The 16,159-nt window shown below is 46.0% G+C and overlaps 1 protein-coding gene across 2 annotated transcripts in view; it reads left to right on the top strand.

Moving 5' to 3' along the window:
- The window catches only part of NRPC2 (nuclear RNA polymerase C2), a 259,266-nt gene that overhangs the window by 65,958 nt on the left and 177,149 nt on the right, over window positions 1-16,159 (top strand). The window lies entirely within an intron of this gene.

Genomic DNA, 16,159 nt, shown 5'->3' with positions numbered 1-16,159 from the left:
TACAAAAGCACACACCCCTCTCTCGCACACAAGAGGATGGAAGGACCGCGTACAGGCGAAATCAAACTTCCACCCCCGGCGCGTTGTGAAGGGCCTGCACAGGGTAGATGTTGTGCAGAACAGAGTCGCGCGACAGACGAGGCCGAAGGATTCACCACACACCCAAATCCCCCATGAGCGTACACACACACACACACACACACTCGACATAGACAGACACACACACACACATCCGCATGCTGCTTCTCATCCCACACACACACACACACACAAGTAGAGTGCTATCCTTGGATGAGAAAGGTACAGCTCACTGCGGGCAGCTTGCACAGATGCGCAAATGGCTGATTGCTGTGCGAAGGAGTGTCTGCCGCGAGGAGATGTACAGGGTGCACTGAACGCCCAGTTTGCGGAGCCGAGGGGCGCACGAGAACTGATGGCGCGCAGGGTTTGCAGGTCGTGCAGAGCAGAGGGTTTGCTGTTTGTCCAATTGCGCGTAGGGTTTGCAGGTCGCGCAGCTTGAGAGAGAGAGAGAGAGAGAGAGAGAGAGAGAGAGAGAGAGAGAGAGAGAGCATGTAGGGCTTATGGGGGAGAAATGAAATGAAATGAAATGTTATATTAACGTCTTCAAAAGGCCAAAATGACCTATGAGACCAATCAGTTACAAAATAGTGAATCTAATACCATGTCTGGGTACAAAAGAACTAGAAGTGGAACAAAATACTACTACTACTACTACAATCTAAAACTACGTAACAAGTAACAAGTAGAGCTTAAGGGAAAGAGAAATAACATGTAGAGGGCAGTGGTGGTGGTAATGTAGAGGCTTCTTGGTAACAAGTAGAGCTCAAGGGAAAGAGAGAACATGTAGAGGGTAGTGGTGGTGGTAGTGTAGAGGCTTCTTGGACTGAAATTTTGAGATTAATTTCAGCAATGAGGTTATCTCCAAAATGAGAGAAAAGGGTTGCTTTTATAAATGAACTTGCCTCTTGAATAAGAAGGTTATGTGTTTGCATTAGCACGTGTCTTGCCACTTGTCTAAAGAGATAAATTGTCTTTGACAAGTGTCCTTACATGTCTCAAGTGTCTTGGCCTTTTGAAAAAAAAAAGAGAAAAAGTGAATTATCTTTTGTCTTTGACAAGTTTCCTTACACTTGTAACAAGTGTCTTGACACTTGTTTTTCTTTTGGAATTCTCCTCTTAGATTCTTTTAGGCCTTGACTAGAAGCTTCTAGAACATTCTAGAATCGGCTGAAAACTCATAACAACAAAATCAATATGGGAATCAAATGAAAGCTCTTCACAAGCAAAATACATAATGCTCAAGCATTTTCAAAACAACACTCACTGCAAGTCATCATGCATGTTATACTCTGCATGTGCGCCTAAGGTAGATTTCATCCGTTGCATATACTTGTATCCATCTATATCTCTCTTCCAATAAGGTACGAGGATATAGTCCTTCATGCTTTTCAAGCATGTCAATGGCCATTCATATTTCCCTACTTAGGGATAGAAGTATGTCTAATCAATCATGGTTCCATAAACACAAGAACACATGTCCAATTATGTAATCTTTCAATCGAAAAGACTAACATATGTAATCTTTCATAAATCTGTTTGATTCATATACAAAAGCTGATGACAAATGTCTTAACAAGATTTCCTCTTCGTTGAATGCTTTACAGTTTTTGCAAGATTTTCAACTTGAAGTCTTACGTCACAAGATGGTTTTTGAAGAGCAGTCTCTTGTTGCGGTCAACCAAATTAAGCCACATTCCTTAAAAAAGTCGCCGAGTGCATCTCTTTACATAGCTCTCTATGTAAGAGCGCATCTTTGGCCAATAGAAATATCATTTCACCAGATAAAGTTCTTAGGATGCTTGGGTCCCAACGCCTGGAACATTATGGCATTTGAACAAAATCCTTTGTCGAACCTCATCGATTTCCGGCATGGAGGCTTTTCCATTTCTAGACAATAGTCCATCTCTAATGGAATATTGTCGCTATCTGGTCTCTCCAGCACGACTCACTTGGGTCTCCGGATCACACAAGCTTTTACATGAGCTATCCCCTACTTCAATCTTGTTCCATCTTGAAATCTCAGGTTTGCGAGAGGAGTTACAGAGCATCTAGCTGTAGGGCATGAGAGGGGTGCAGAGCATGTGTCAGGACATTACAGAGGCAGTACCCCTGAGTGGCTCACACCTGTAGAGACAGCAGCTCCAAGATGGATGGGGGCCTTCACGCGACTGGAGGTCCTCATCGCAGTTCAAGCTTGCTCAGAGACTGTACCCTCCATGTTCTTCGAGATATAGGGAAAGGATCGACTACATAGAGTCTCGGTAGAGGCTCCACAGGTTGCAGAGTGTCATCGATCCTGACCCAAGAACTCTTGAGATAGGCCATTGGAGGCTCTGGGCTTGGGAGAGCTGTCCACTGGCACGAGTGCAGTGGGATCCCGGAGAGTGGTTTTGGAGGGACCCTTTCTTCTTAGCCGACCATCCAGGGGTCCCTTTCTTTCAGTACAATGTTTGATTGGGAGTCGGGACGTCACATACCGGCAGCACGGAGAGAGGCTCGTCTTGCTGCAGCACCTCATTGGCAGGAGGAGGGTCTCACAACTGAGTTCTTGTTAGCCTTTTGGGCGAGGTTGTGGGACGCCAGAGAGCCGCGGCGAGTCGATTTGGAGAGTCAGTGTCATTGTTTGTGGGACTGCCCTATGGCACAACAGGTTTGGCTTCGGATCCTTCGGCTGATGCCAGCTCTTTCCACAGCACGACAATACATTTGTGGGGGAGTTGCTTGGTCCACTCTCACATGCCCTACACTTTAGTTTCAGCTATCTTCCACCAACTGGCTGATAGTGATACAGGGCGGTGGACCTACACTCCAGCCTGCTACAGAGCTTACCCCACAGGAGTGGTGCAGTGAGAGAGAGGTGTGTTGGGAGCTCGTCTGTGGCGTGGCACTCTGGTTCATTTGGCGGGCCCGCTGCTTCTGCATCTTCGAGGCTCGCCTTTTGCCACCAGCGAAGGCGGAGACTTTTCGAGATTTTTGACTGGAGTTGATTCATACTCTCCGGGGACATTTTGAGACACTTCAGGGCAACTCCGACTGCACGCGGGAGCGTAGAGAGGAGTTCCTTCGACTCTGGCGCCCTGGGCCTTTCTTCACCATGGTCCGGGGTGAGCTCAGATGGCACTATCGTCCACCTGTGTGGCTTTTCCCTCCCATCTCTTGATTTAGCCCTCATTGTACATATGTTGTTTTTCCATTGTAAGAGTCTTCCCTTATGGTTGATGTAGCCCTCTCTAGTAGAGGTGGTTGTAGCCCTTTTATGGGCATTTTTATTAACTAATAGAAGGATCCTTTTCTCGGAAAAAAAAAAACAATGTGCAGGCGTAGGGTCTCTCACATCGCTAGACAATGCTCAGGCACCCATGGTGATGTCTAGGGGCGTAACAAAACCAAAGCATGATACGTGTAACTCAGATTTCTTCTCCTGAAGATTGAGCAGAGTCGTTCTAGCCCCCCCCCCCCGCGCGCTTTTACCTTTATCAAGGAACTCCTCAATGAGTTTGTATATGGAACCATAACGGATATCTAAATCTTTGCCCCTGCACCACAATGCTCGCTCTACATGGATGATATAGCTTGACAAGCCGCACATGATACACAAATACATGATGCAAGCTGTCTAACGAGATCTGCGTAGGTGAGTACATCACGTGACCAATAGCATGCAAAGTCTGGCACAGAGACCAATCCCAAAGTTGGATGTGTATAAAAACAGGCACATGATGAGGGACAACTGTCCCAAGCCAAATCGTCAAAAGGGGGAAAGTTTTAGGAATTTATGCATAGTGTGTGGTGGTTGAGAGAAGGAACAAAGGATTTTTTGTGAGAGGAAAAATGTATGCATATTGTGGCTCAGAAAAATTCTTAAGTATGGTGTGATTTATCATATCAAATAAAGGGAAGCTCTTATACATAAAGAAGCAAAACGACAAGGACGACCCCCTTGAGGATGCCATCCAATAATGCAAGGAGGAAATGTGAGACTGTGAAAACAAAATTAATGGCAACCTCCTAGGCACGATAAAGACACTCCAAGATCAGGAACTTTCTTTGGTCAGGGCGCGACACTCTGATAGCCTGGGCCAAAGTAGCCTGGCAGGTCATCACTCTACCTTGTTCTCTGGGGGGGGGGGGGGGGGGGGGGGGGGGGGGGGGGGTTTGGGGATCATAGACCCAGCACAACAGAGCAAAGTCCTTGGAAAGTTTGTTGTCAGAGGACTGCTTCTAGGGGAGGAGCCCTGGAAGGAGTTTTTGCTTCAGCGTCTTCGAGCTCGAGTGCCTCAAGCAAGAGGCCCTTGGAGACGTTCCATCAGATGGATCTTTATAGCGATGCGCAGAGTTGGTCTGAGCAGGAGATTGGAGGATCATTTTGTTGTGAGCCTGCTTCGCTCTAGGGAGCAGTTGCGGAGAGGCCTGGAGCAGCACCAGCCCACCTGCACGGAGGAGCGCTTGAGACAGCCCCTTGTTTGGAAATCCATGGTCCGCACTCAGAGAGGCCACTTGGTTGGTAGTAGGCCTCATGTTTCTTGGAGTCCCATGGCAGAGGGTCCAACACGCACTCTAGGTGACTGGCTTCAGTTTTCAGGTTTGCCAGAGGAGTTATAGAGCATCCAGTTGCAGGGCATGAGAGGGGTGCAGAGGATGTGGCAGGACATCACAGAGGTAGTACCAGCTGAGTGGCTCACACCTCTAGAGACAGAAGTTCCTAGATGGATGGGGGCCTTAACGTGAGTGGAGGTCCTCATCGCAGTTTTAGCTTGCTCAAAGACTGTACCCTTCATGTTTTTTGAGATACAAGGTGAGGGTCGACTACACAGGGTCTCAGTAGAGGCTCCACAGGTTGCAAAGTGTTGTTTTCGGAGGATCCGAGTAGTGGGCATCTGCGGGAGGATTTGGGCTTGGGAGAGCTGTCCATTGGTACGAGTGCAGTGGGATCCTGGAGAGTGGTTTTGGAGGGACCCTTTCTCCCTAGCCGACCATCCAGGGGTCCCTTTCTTTCAGTACATTGTTGGACTGGGACGTCACATACTGGCAGCACGGAGAGAGGCTCGTCCTGCTGCAGCAGCTCATTGGCAGGAGGAGGGTCTCACAACTGAGTTCTTGTCAGCCTTTTGGGTGAGGTTGTGGGACGCCAAACAGCCGCGGTAGTCAATTTGTTCCAGTGGCTAGTTGCACATAGAGCTACAACAGTGGGGAGCTGGGTAGTACATAGTGGCCTTCCAGCAGCGTGCGCAGCTTGTGACCATCCTTGGAGAGTCAGCGTCATTGTCTGTGGGCCTTCTACAAGGATGGACGAGTGGTTATTCTGGAGAAGCGCCCCGCATGACGGTGCGAGACCTGTGGGACCACACTCAGAGTGGCTACATGGAATTGTGATGGATCTTTGCGCCTTGATGTAGGGGCCTTTGAGGATAGTTTCACAAGGAGAGACCATCATTTTCTACTCTGAGATGCATCAGGTCCCTGGGCAATCCATGCCCCATGTGAGCGGATACAGATGGGAGACAACTTGCAGACAGGAGACTAGATTAGAGCACAGAGGACGAGGTTCAGGAGGAGTGGCAGTCTTATTCAGGGAGGAGCTACAATCTCTGATACATATAGGTTGGAGGGCTAGGTACATGTGGGTGAGACTGAAGGTAGAGACAGGCAGATATCTTTACATCGCTATTTGCTATTTCCCTCCTAGTACATCAATATATGCATCACCTAGAGACAGTCCCCCTTCTCTATTTTGGATGGTGATATATGGGAGTTTTCCAGAGATGGCGACATTATTATCTTGGGGGATTTGAATGCTAGGATTGCCCATCACCAGACAATACTCTATGATACCTCAGAGGAGGTGATATGAGAGCTTGACATTACAAAAATGGGTCTGTCTAGATTATCACACGATGAGGAACACACTGAGTATGGCAGATACTTGATCGATATGGGGACTCCACATGGATTGGCCATTTGAATGGCCTACAAAGATTCCCTACAGCAGGTGGTTTTACATGCTTTCCACATGGTCACGGCGCTAGTATAGTGGATTATGTTATGGCTCCGCCAGGACTCATTCCTTCCTTTCAAGATTTCATGGTGGGAACTAGGCCAGTTGGGGTAGTAGTCGCTCATGCTATCTTGTCTTTCACTCTATTGTTCCAGCTCAACGTAGCTCCATTAAGAGAGGCCTCCACACATACTCGGTATATTTTCACGAGGGAGACAGATCACGTGTACACTGATGAGATATACAGGCAGCTATGCACTCAGGAGCCAGGACGACCACTAGATGAGCTCACCCAGATTTTGACAGAGACGCTCCATGATGTAGCATCAGGGGCATATCCCCACAGCCAGCCTACACGCAGACGATCTGGGAGCATCCCTTAGAACAGTTGGTATGATGAGGAGTGTAGAGAGATGAGGATCGGATTACAAAGAGAGGTGCTCATGGGTACTACTACACATAGATAGTCACGGATTATCTTCCGCCGCCTAGTGCGAGGAAAGAAGAGGGCTTACCTATCGCAATTAGAGCGTGATCTGTATCAGCTATTTATGAGTCAGGACTCTAGTGAGGCATGGAGGCTTTTCAATGAGCACTCTCCACTGCCAGCCATCACTTCCACAGAGACATGGGGGGAATATGCTACATCTCTTTATACAGCATCAAGGCAGCCGCCTTTGCCTGACCCTCCAGAGGCATGCCCAGAAACATGTACTTTCTTTACTGCTGAGAGGGTAAGGAAAGCCATTGACAAGACGAAGACACGAAGAGCATAGGATCATGATGGTCTGGTAGCAGAGCTCTTTATCCATGCCCGAGATATGCTTGCAGAGCCTCTTGCTATGATGTTTAATAGAGCCATGTACGAGGGTTTCCCTGAGACTTGGGAGTATGTCCACTATTGTGCCTATCTTCAAGTCGGGAGATCCTATGTTTCCCGGGAATTACCGAACCATCATGGTTGGTCACACTCTGGCTAGGCTATACGCATCAATTCTTGAGCATGAGTTGAGTGGATGGGTAGAGAGAGAGGGCATACCGGAACACCACAGGCAGGGTTCAGGAGAGGTTTCTTCACTCTTGACCAGATTCTGACACTCAGAGCCATTATTGAGGAGGGTAGACACCATGGCAGGAGGATATATTGTAGCTTTGTGGATTTCCACAAAGCCTTTGATACAGTGCCACGAGCCAAACTCATACGCAGAATGCAAGACATGGGGGTGCCCACAGAGCTGATCTGGGGGATCTTAGCTTTATACAGGACAGTGGTAGGACATGTACGCGCTACTCAGGGCATGTCCGACATGGTTCACTCCACCATTGGGGTGAAGCAGGGTTGCCTCCTATCTCTGACTCTCTTTGGGATATATGTAGATGAGTTTTCAGATTATGTACAGGCAGAGGGTGATAGAGGTGCTCAGCTTGGAGGGACATGGATTCCGTTGCTATTATATGCTGATGATATTGTGCTGTTCTCAGATTCTCCAGAGGGGATGCAACGTCATTTGGATGCATTGCATGTATTTGCACGGGACAGTGGATTGTCTGTGAAGCTTGGTAAGACCAAGGTAATGGTGTTTAACACCACGACGCAGTGGGTAAGAAGGTCCGCCCTCACTTTTACATATGGTCGAGAGACTGTGGAGTATGCAGATACATACACTTATCTTGGGGCGGTTTTCAGCGGTCCAATATTTTCCCGGAGGCGTGCAATAGATACGCGATTGACCAGAGCCTATGCAACATTGGGGAGACTTGAGAGGTTATGTTCGCAGATTCAGTCCCAGGAACCTCGGACAAAGCTTTGACTCTTTGACACTTTGGTCACTTTGGCCATGCTGTACGGAGTGGAGATATAGGGCCCCTCAGTTGATCATCATAGCAGAGCTGGCAGTACTGATGGATGGAGATGTATGGCGAAGCCCTTGGTGTCTATGATTTCTCGGATGATTAGGGCCAAGGCCTCATTACCACATGACATTATTAGGGTGGAGCTCGTTGCTCCTACATTGGCAGTGGAGGCACTCACTCGATCAGTTTCATTTATGCATAGCGATTGGGCTCTCTCAGAGATAGATATGCTCGATTAGCACTAGAGTCTTCGCGACAGCTGGCATTGCAGGGAGATAGATCATGTTGGTATGCAGAGATGGCATCTTGGGTTCAGTTACATGGCTTAGTATGGATCGGCTACCCCCATTTCGGTACTCTTTGGATGCACTCTCCATCTCCCTCACTAGGGAAAATATTACAAGGCTCATCCGACACGACTTGATTCAGTTGGACATGAAGAGGACATGGATACAACCTACGCATGAGCTAAGTTGACTTCCTATAGAGAGCATCTTCTCCAACTCACAGAGGATGGTTTTGTGATCAGATCAGGATACATGGACACTCAACTATCCCACGGGATACGATGTGCTATTGGTCAGATTCGCACATCCTCACATCAATTGGAGATCGAGACAGGCAGATTTAGAGGAGTACCGCTGAGTCTAGGATTTGTTAGGTGTGCTAGATAGAGCCAGAGATAGAGCTACATTACATATGTCACTGCCCAGTATACTATGAGATACGAGGCCGCTTTCACTGTCTATTCAGAGGGGGTTTTGGGCCACTTTCTAGAGTCGTGAGATACCAGGATCAGAGATGCCTCGGATTATACTTGTTGCTAAATTGGCTTTATTTGACAGAAAAATAACTCTAAATGAATTATTGGATTTATAAGTGAGAGGGTTTTCTCGCTTTGAACATCAAGGAAAAATAATTCTAAATGAATTATTGGAATTTTAAGTGAGAGGGTTTTTCTCATTGGAGACATCCGAGTACAGAGTATTGCTAGTGCGTCATTCAAAGTAATGACGATAGCACTGTGAACGAGAATATTTGTAAGGCCACCAGGAACGGGTACTTCTGATGCGTCACATCGGATGGGTGACAAGGAGCATCGGGAAGAAGTATTTGACCATCCGGGAACGGACATCTCTGATGCGTCATAGGATGGGTGACATAGAGCATCGTGAAGGGGATTGTACCGTAAGTTCGGTAGGAAAGGACTAGGTGATGGGTATTCCTGATGCGTCACAAGGTGGGTGACGGGTGCATCGGAAAGGGGATATCCATAGTCGAGAGGAAATCCGAACTTGAAAGAGGAATACGCGTAAAGACGCAAGCACAAGAATAAAGATGGGTTCTGAGAAGCGAGAAGCTTTTCTTAAAAAGCGGAAAATTTGAACGAGTTTTTCGGGAAGAGCAAACGCTTTCCCGCGAGGAATCTATGTTTGCATTGCATTCGTGCATGTGGTTGCATCCAGGGACGCCTGGGAAGTGCTGTGAAAGCATTGATTTTAACTTATAAGGTTTTATTGAGTTTTTGGGTAGGTTCAGACCAATTTTAAAAATATGCCGGCCGTCCACTTAGAAAGTGGGCAGCCACTTAGAAAATAAAGCAACAAAACCAGCCAGCGAATTCTCTCTCCCTATTTCGGGTAGAACATTTAAAAAAAAAAAACGAAAAAAAAATACGGAAAAAAAAAAACGGCCGCGATCTCTCCGCAAGCAGCTATTCGTGCCGTGGTGAAGGAGCTATAAAAGCACCACATGCCCTCACCGAAGGGAGGTTGCCAGCGCCAGCAAGAGAAGACTCTGCCGCCAGAAGACGCGAGAGATCGCGAGACTGCGAAGCACGGAAGTCGCTTTTCTCGTGCAAGAGCGACAGGTACCTATTGTGGATCTGCCATACGAATTGTTGTCGTGTGTTTGCGTGTGTGTTTGCAGGTACTTCATCGCGAAGGAGAAGCGAGAAGGCTTCGGCCTACGCTTGGGAATTCCGGAAACGGAATTCGGAAATTGTCTGCGGAGTCTCAACTCCGAGTACAGACGGAAAAAAGGATTGAGAGCTTGTCTCTCAGATTTCCCTTACGGGAAGGAACGACCATCGAGTAAGAGATTTAGAACGGAGGGGTTTTCTCCGGTTCTTGTGCTTGTAAAAAGATTCTCCCTAATAAAGAATTCTCTTTTAGGGGGGGGACAAGCCCATCTTCTGGTCCCTAGTACTGTGTCGATCTTATCACTCTCTCTCTCTCTCTCTCTATCTATTTCTCTCTATATCCTTTGGCTTCAATAATAAGAGATAAATTCTATTTATCTGAGTATATTTTATATTGTTATGCGCTCCCGTTTGTGACAATGGTATTAGAGCATGGTCTTCTCTCTTTCTTTGTAAAGGAGGACGACTCTGGGAAGATACGGGAAGAAGCCATGACAAGCCAAGAGAGAAGTAAGCAGGCGGAAAGGTAAGTCCTGCAGGAAGAAGCTCGCAGAGTTGGAATTTTTTTTCTCTCTGCAAGAAGTCGACACAAGACTTGGGATTCTCTGAGAAGGTAACAAGAGCATGATGCTCAAGAACCTAGAGAATCCAAGGAGCGGAATGCTCGAGATCCTTCAGAATTCAGAAGATATCCATGAACATCATTCCAGAACCATAGCCAAGAAATCCTGTCATCTCGGGAAGGATATGAAGAAGGTCTTTAGACCTCAGAACCCTCCGATCAAGTTTGATACTTTTGACGGAAGAGAATATGCCCCGAAAGCTACCGCTTTCATTTGACAGTATGAAGTTGCCTTTGCAAACGGCAATTTCTGAGAAGCGTCGAAGGTGAGGCATGTGACCAAACACCTCAAGGGGATTGCAAGTACTTGGTGGTATACCAAAGCTTTGCAAGGAACTTACAACAAGACTTGGATTCAATTCAAGGCTGAATTTTTTTCCTCTACCCTTTGAGGAAGGCATCCAAGAAGATTGGGATCGGTTTGCCCAATAGAAATACGAGCAAGTCCAAGCAAGTAGTGGTTCACTCTTGCCAAGGTAGCTCCACTCTTGACCCTCTCTGAGGAAGGAAAGATGAAGAAATTCAAAGGACTTTTGCCCGAATTTTGTAAACCCATCTGCAAGATACTTTGCAGTAGATGGTGGAGTCAACAATAAAAGCTGAAAGTGTACACCTTGATGTACATAGAATACAATCCCCGCAGTGGGACGAGAACCATTGAACACAGAAACAACGAATTTTTGTTACCTCTCCTCGAAGGATACATTGCTATCCGGAGAAAGTTTGGAGTAAGGGAATTCAATCTAACTCCCGAGTTTTTGACCCTCAAACTTTAAGTGAGAGGGCAGGTCTTGGATCAAAGTGAAATCTTTGAGGAACTCATAAAATGCGTATTGCTTTTATGCACGAGATATGCATGTGTCTGACGAGGACAATCACTCTCGCGTATTTATGAGAGTAGGATCAATTTGAAACATCGTTTTCTGAGATGAATTGGTTTGCTCAACTATCCGGAAGGTCAACTATTGATCTCGTATCCGGTAGTTCACAAACAAATTACCTGCTATTGTGGGTAGGACGGCAGAAAGGAAGGAACCATTCAGATCTTTCAACCAAGAAAAGCTTTCACTAAGCTTGAATACTCTTTAAGCCCACACCCCCTACCTGGTAAGGGAAGATATGGTAGTGCTTTTCGCACAAGTGAATGAACACTCTTTACGAGGGAAGGAACAAGCGACGACTACGGCCTGTGCTCGAGGAATCCAAGGATTGAAATCCTAGATTATTTGATGAGCGGGTTTTGCTCTAAGATCGAGCCAAGGGATCATCAAGTTGAGCGTCTTTGCTCTAAGGATCTTACGAAGGGAAGGTAATTTCCCAGGTTCATTGAATCTCTAACACAGCTTAAGAATTATGTACACTTTTGAGTACATGGATAACACACGAAGATGCAGACCTATGCCAAGGAACTGGACGAGAGTTTGTTGTACTCTCGAGCGCCTTTTTGCACGCAAGAATATTCCGACACGAGAATCTCTATTTGAGATGTGTTTGGTAGAAGGAATCTACGGAGAAGAGGTTTTCCGATGGTTGTTGATCATCGAGTACGCTATGTGCTTTTACCATTACAGTAGCAACTTTTGGTTGCGGTATATGTTTCTCCATGAGCAGGTCAAGTAGCATTTACACGCTACTGGAATAAATTCGAACTATTATGTTCGTAAGAATATAGTTCGCCAACCATTTCAAAATGGTAAGAATTACATATGGGAGAACATCCCTGAGAATCAAAGAGGGTTCTCTCTATTGTGAACCGGGTTTGAACGTACGTTCAGAAAATGCTATGGCTAGAATCCTATCTGCCTGAGATTTTGCAAGTCGTCATTGATGCTCGCAAGGTGAATCATTTTTTATGATTTTGTAAGGAAGAGACGCTAATGGGTGTCGGGAAATCACTGGTGGTGGTAATAACTCGCAGGAGGAAACGATTGGAAGGAAGTGCTGTTGTGCACAAGGAATCTTCGGCCTGGAACCGTCCGCCTACGTTGAGCAACGGCCTGGAACAAGAACCTTCTTTAAGGTGATCGCAAATTGTGGAAGAAAGACATCGAGCTTATATGACTTGAGCATTCCCTATGTGGGAGTACATAAGAGGTTTAATACCCTCTATACTAACAGCGCAGGATTATGCGCAAAGACAGATACCTAGATTGATTTCTAGGAGGATTATTCTTCTCGGGATTGAGAAGGTGGAATTGAGTTAACAGATTCTCGGATGAGGAAACTTCCAATCTGTTGGAAAGACGCAAATGACGAGTTCTTACATGGCTCGTAAGTTTGATGAATGGTGAAGGATATCCTCGAGGTACTAGAGGAAGGACATGAAGCGGTAAGGTAAGTATTGAATTCTTGAATTTTTGTTTAATTTAATTTTTAAGTTCTCTTTTGAGAAAGGACTAGCTCAACTCACCATTGAGCAAGATTTGAAATTTTCCGGTTTCTCTCCGGCAGTTCAGTTGGACCTCTACAGTTGAGGACAACTGTTTATAAGTGAGAGGGATGTTGCTAAATTGGCTTTATGTGACAGAAAAATAACTCTAAATGAAGTATTGGATTTATAAGTGAGAGGGTTTTCTCGCTTGGAACATCAAGGAAAAATAATTCTAAATGAATTATTGGAATTTTAAGTGAGAGGGTTTTTCTCACTGGAGACATCCGAGCACAGAGTATTCCTAGTGCGTCATTCAAAGTAATGACGATAGCACTGTGAACGAGAATATCTGTAAGGCCACCAGGAACGGGTACTTCTGATGCGTCACATCGGATGGGTGACAGGGAGCATCGGGAAGAAGTATCCGACCATCCGGGAACGGACATCTCTGATGCGTCATAGGATGGGTGACATAGAGCATCATGAAGGGGATTGTACCGTAAGTTCGGTAGGAAAGGACTAGGTGATGGGTATTCCTGATGCGTCACAAGGTGGGTGACGGGTGCATCGGAAAGGGGATATCCATAGTCGAGAGGAAATCCGAACTGGAAAGAGGAATACGCGTAAAGACGCAAGCACAAGAATAAAGATGGGTTCTGAGAAGCTTTTCTTAAAAAGCGGAAAATTTGATCGAGTTTTCCGGGAAGAGCAAACGCTTTCCCGCGAGGAATCTATGTTTGCATTGCATTCGTGCATGTGGTTGCATCCAGGGACGCCTCGGAAGTGCTGTGAAAGCATTGATTTTAACTTATAAAGTTTTATTGAGTTTTTGGGGAGATTCAGACTAATTTTAAAAATATGCCGGCCGTCCACTTAATAAGTGGGCAGCCACTTAGAAAATAAAGCAACAAAACCAGCTAGCGAATTCTCTCTCCCTGTTTCGGGTAGAACAAAAAAAAAAAAAAAAAAAACGGAAAAAAAATACGGAAAAAAAAAAAAAACGGCCGCGATCTCTCCGCAAGCAGCTATTCGTGCCGTGGTGAAGGAGCTATAAAAGCACCACATGCCCTCACCGAAGGGAGGTTGCCAGCGCCAGCAAGAGAAGACTCTGCCGCCAGAAGACGCGAGAGATCATGAGACTGCGAAGCACGGAAGTCGCTTTTCTCGTGCAAGAGCGACAGGTACCTATTGTGAATTCACATACGAATTGTTGTCGCGTGTTTGCGTGTGTATTTGCAGGTACTTCATCGCGAAGGAGAAGCGAGAAGGCTTCGGCCTACGCTTGGGAATTCCGGAAACGGAATTCGGAAACTGTCTGCAGAGTCTCAACTCCGAGTACAGACGGAAAAAAGGATTGAGAGCTTGTCTCTCGGATTTCCCTTACGGGAAGGAACGACCATCGAGTCAGAGATTTAGAACGGAAGGGTTTTCTCCGGTTCTTGTGCTTGTAAAAAGATTCTCCCTAATAAAGAATTCTCTTTAAGGGGGGGGGGGACAAGCCCATCTTTTGGTCCCCAGTACTGTGTCGATCTTCTCACTCACTCTCTCTCTCTCTCTCTCTCTCTTTATCTATTTCTCTCTATATCCTTTGGCTTCAATAATAAGAGATAAATTCTATTTATCTGAGTATATTTTATATTGTTATGCGCTTCCATTTGTGACAATACTTACTGAAGATTCGCAGACACGGAGAGGACCTCTTGAAGAGGGGCACAATGAGAGAGATCCAGCAACAGCCGAAGTTTACTGATTTCTTTTAGTCACAGATAGAGGTGTCCGAGCAGCTCCAGCAGCATAACAACACCAGAGGCACCAGAGGCATAGAGTTGGGGTGGTCACGTCGCCCACGGATGAAGGGGCCCTCTCGACATCCACGCAGATTACGACAGAGGATCCATACCATACTGGTGTGAGCCGTCCCGACAGAGTGCCTACCTTGGAGGACATTGAATCTCTATAGCGTTTTGGATACTGATGTATATGTATATGATGCCTCGACTGTCAGAGAGCTCCATTGTATTAGCTCAACCCCCCCCCCCCCGAGGGTTGTCCACGTTCGATGTACGGGACGTTCCGTATGTTCCGTACCGCACCGTACGACTCGTACGTTCTGTACATGAGTCGTCCGTTTTTTTTTTTTTTTTTTGGTTTGGCGGGGCGATTTTTGGTGTGGGAATGTTTTGCATCTCGACTGCATTTGAACAAGAGCCCAATGGCTGCATTGGCTCAAACCACCATGACCTATGTGCGACGAGGCTTGGGTAGCGGATCTACTATGGCCGCCACCACTTTGGAGATCATGATTCTTCTTTCTTCGGACATTGCCGTTTCCAATGTCCATGGACAGATCTTTCATGTTCTAACTTTTAAGACTTAAGTTACACGTATTTAGTACTAAGCAGTGTTAGAAAAAAGCAGGGGTCTAGTATATTTTAACCGGTTGAAATTATAAAATCCCGGTTAGATTTTGAGCTTGCCTCTAAGAAAACCGGCAAATTTACACAAGTTTTAGTGTAATTACGGGCAAAAGCTTCAAATTTTGACCTGAAAACTCAAGTTTTCCCTTATTTTGATCGGTTAGGAAAAATGTTTGTTTCTAGCCCTGGTACTAAGTACTAAGGTCGATGTCATGACTGATATGAACTATCATGTGTAAGACGCATGATTTTTTTTTGCATCGTACGTTACGTCACTGTACGTCTAATTTTTTTTAGTTCGATTAGTACCGCACGTCTTCGTACGTGTAGCCGTCGTACGTGACCGTACGTGTCAACTATGCCCCCCCCCCCCCCCCCCCAACCCCCCCCCCAGCCTCTTTTTGTATTCCCTTTGTATCGGCTTTCACCCCACCCCTACCCACTATTTTCTTTTCAATTCTTTGTACTTTTTGTACCCAGACCTGGTATTAGATTCACCACGTGTAACCTTTTGGTCTCATAGGTCATTTTGACCTTTTGAAGACGTTAATATTACATTACATTTCAATTCATTTCATTTCAGGTATCAGTTGAGGCTTGTTCGGTTCTTTACTGGCAAGGAGATAGATACCATATTGTAGAGACCCTTGGACAGTTCATGGTTGACCTCCCCCCCATCCCTCGTGGTGTACACTCATTTCATATATTTAATTCTCCTAGTTTCTTACGTCAGCTTTTATTCAGTTTTGTTCAAGGCAGTTTTATCACATATATGACGGTTGGTAACCTCTGGTCTTGTAGGTCATTGCAGATGTCAATAGTATATATCATTTCATTTCATCTCTCTCTGGATCACGTTTGGATCGCATGGCGATGATGTATTTTTCTGGTCTCATAG

The sequence above is a fragment of the Adiantum capillus-veneris genome, chromosome 3, assembly GCF_014529385.1.
Source record: "Adiantum capillus-veneris isolate H3 chromosome 3, ASM1452938v2, whole genome shotgun sequence".
NCBI lineage: Eukaryota > Viridiplantae > Streptophyta > Polypodiopsida > Polypodiales > Pteridaceae > Adiantum > Adiantum capillus-veneris.
Note: the sequence above shows the minus strand (reverse complement) of the source record. Positions and strands in the feature narration are given on the sequence as shown.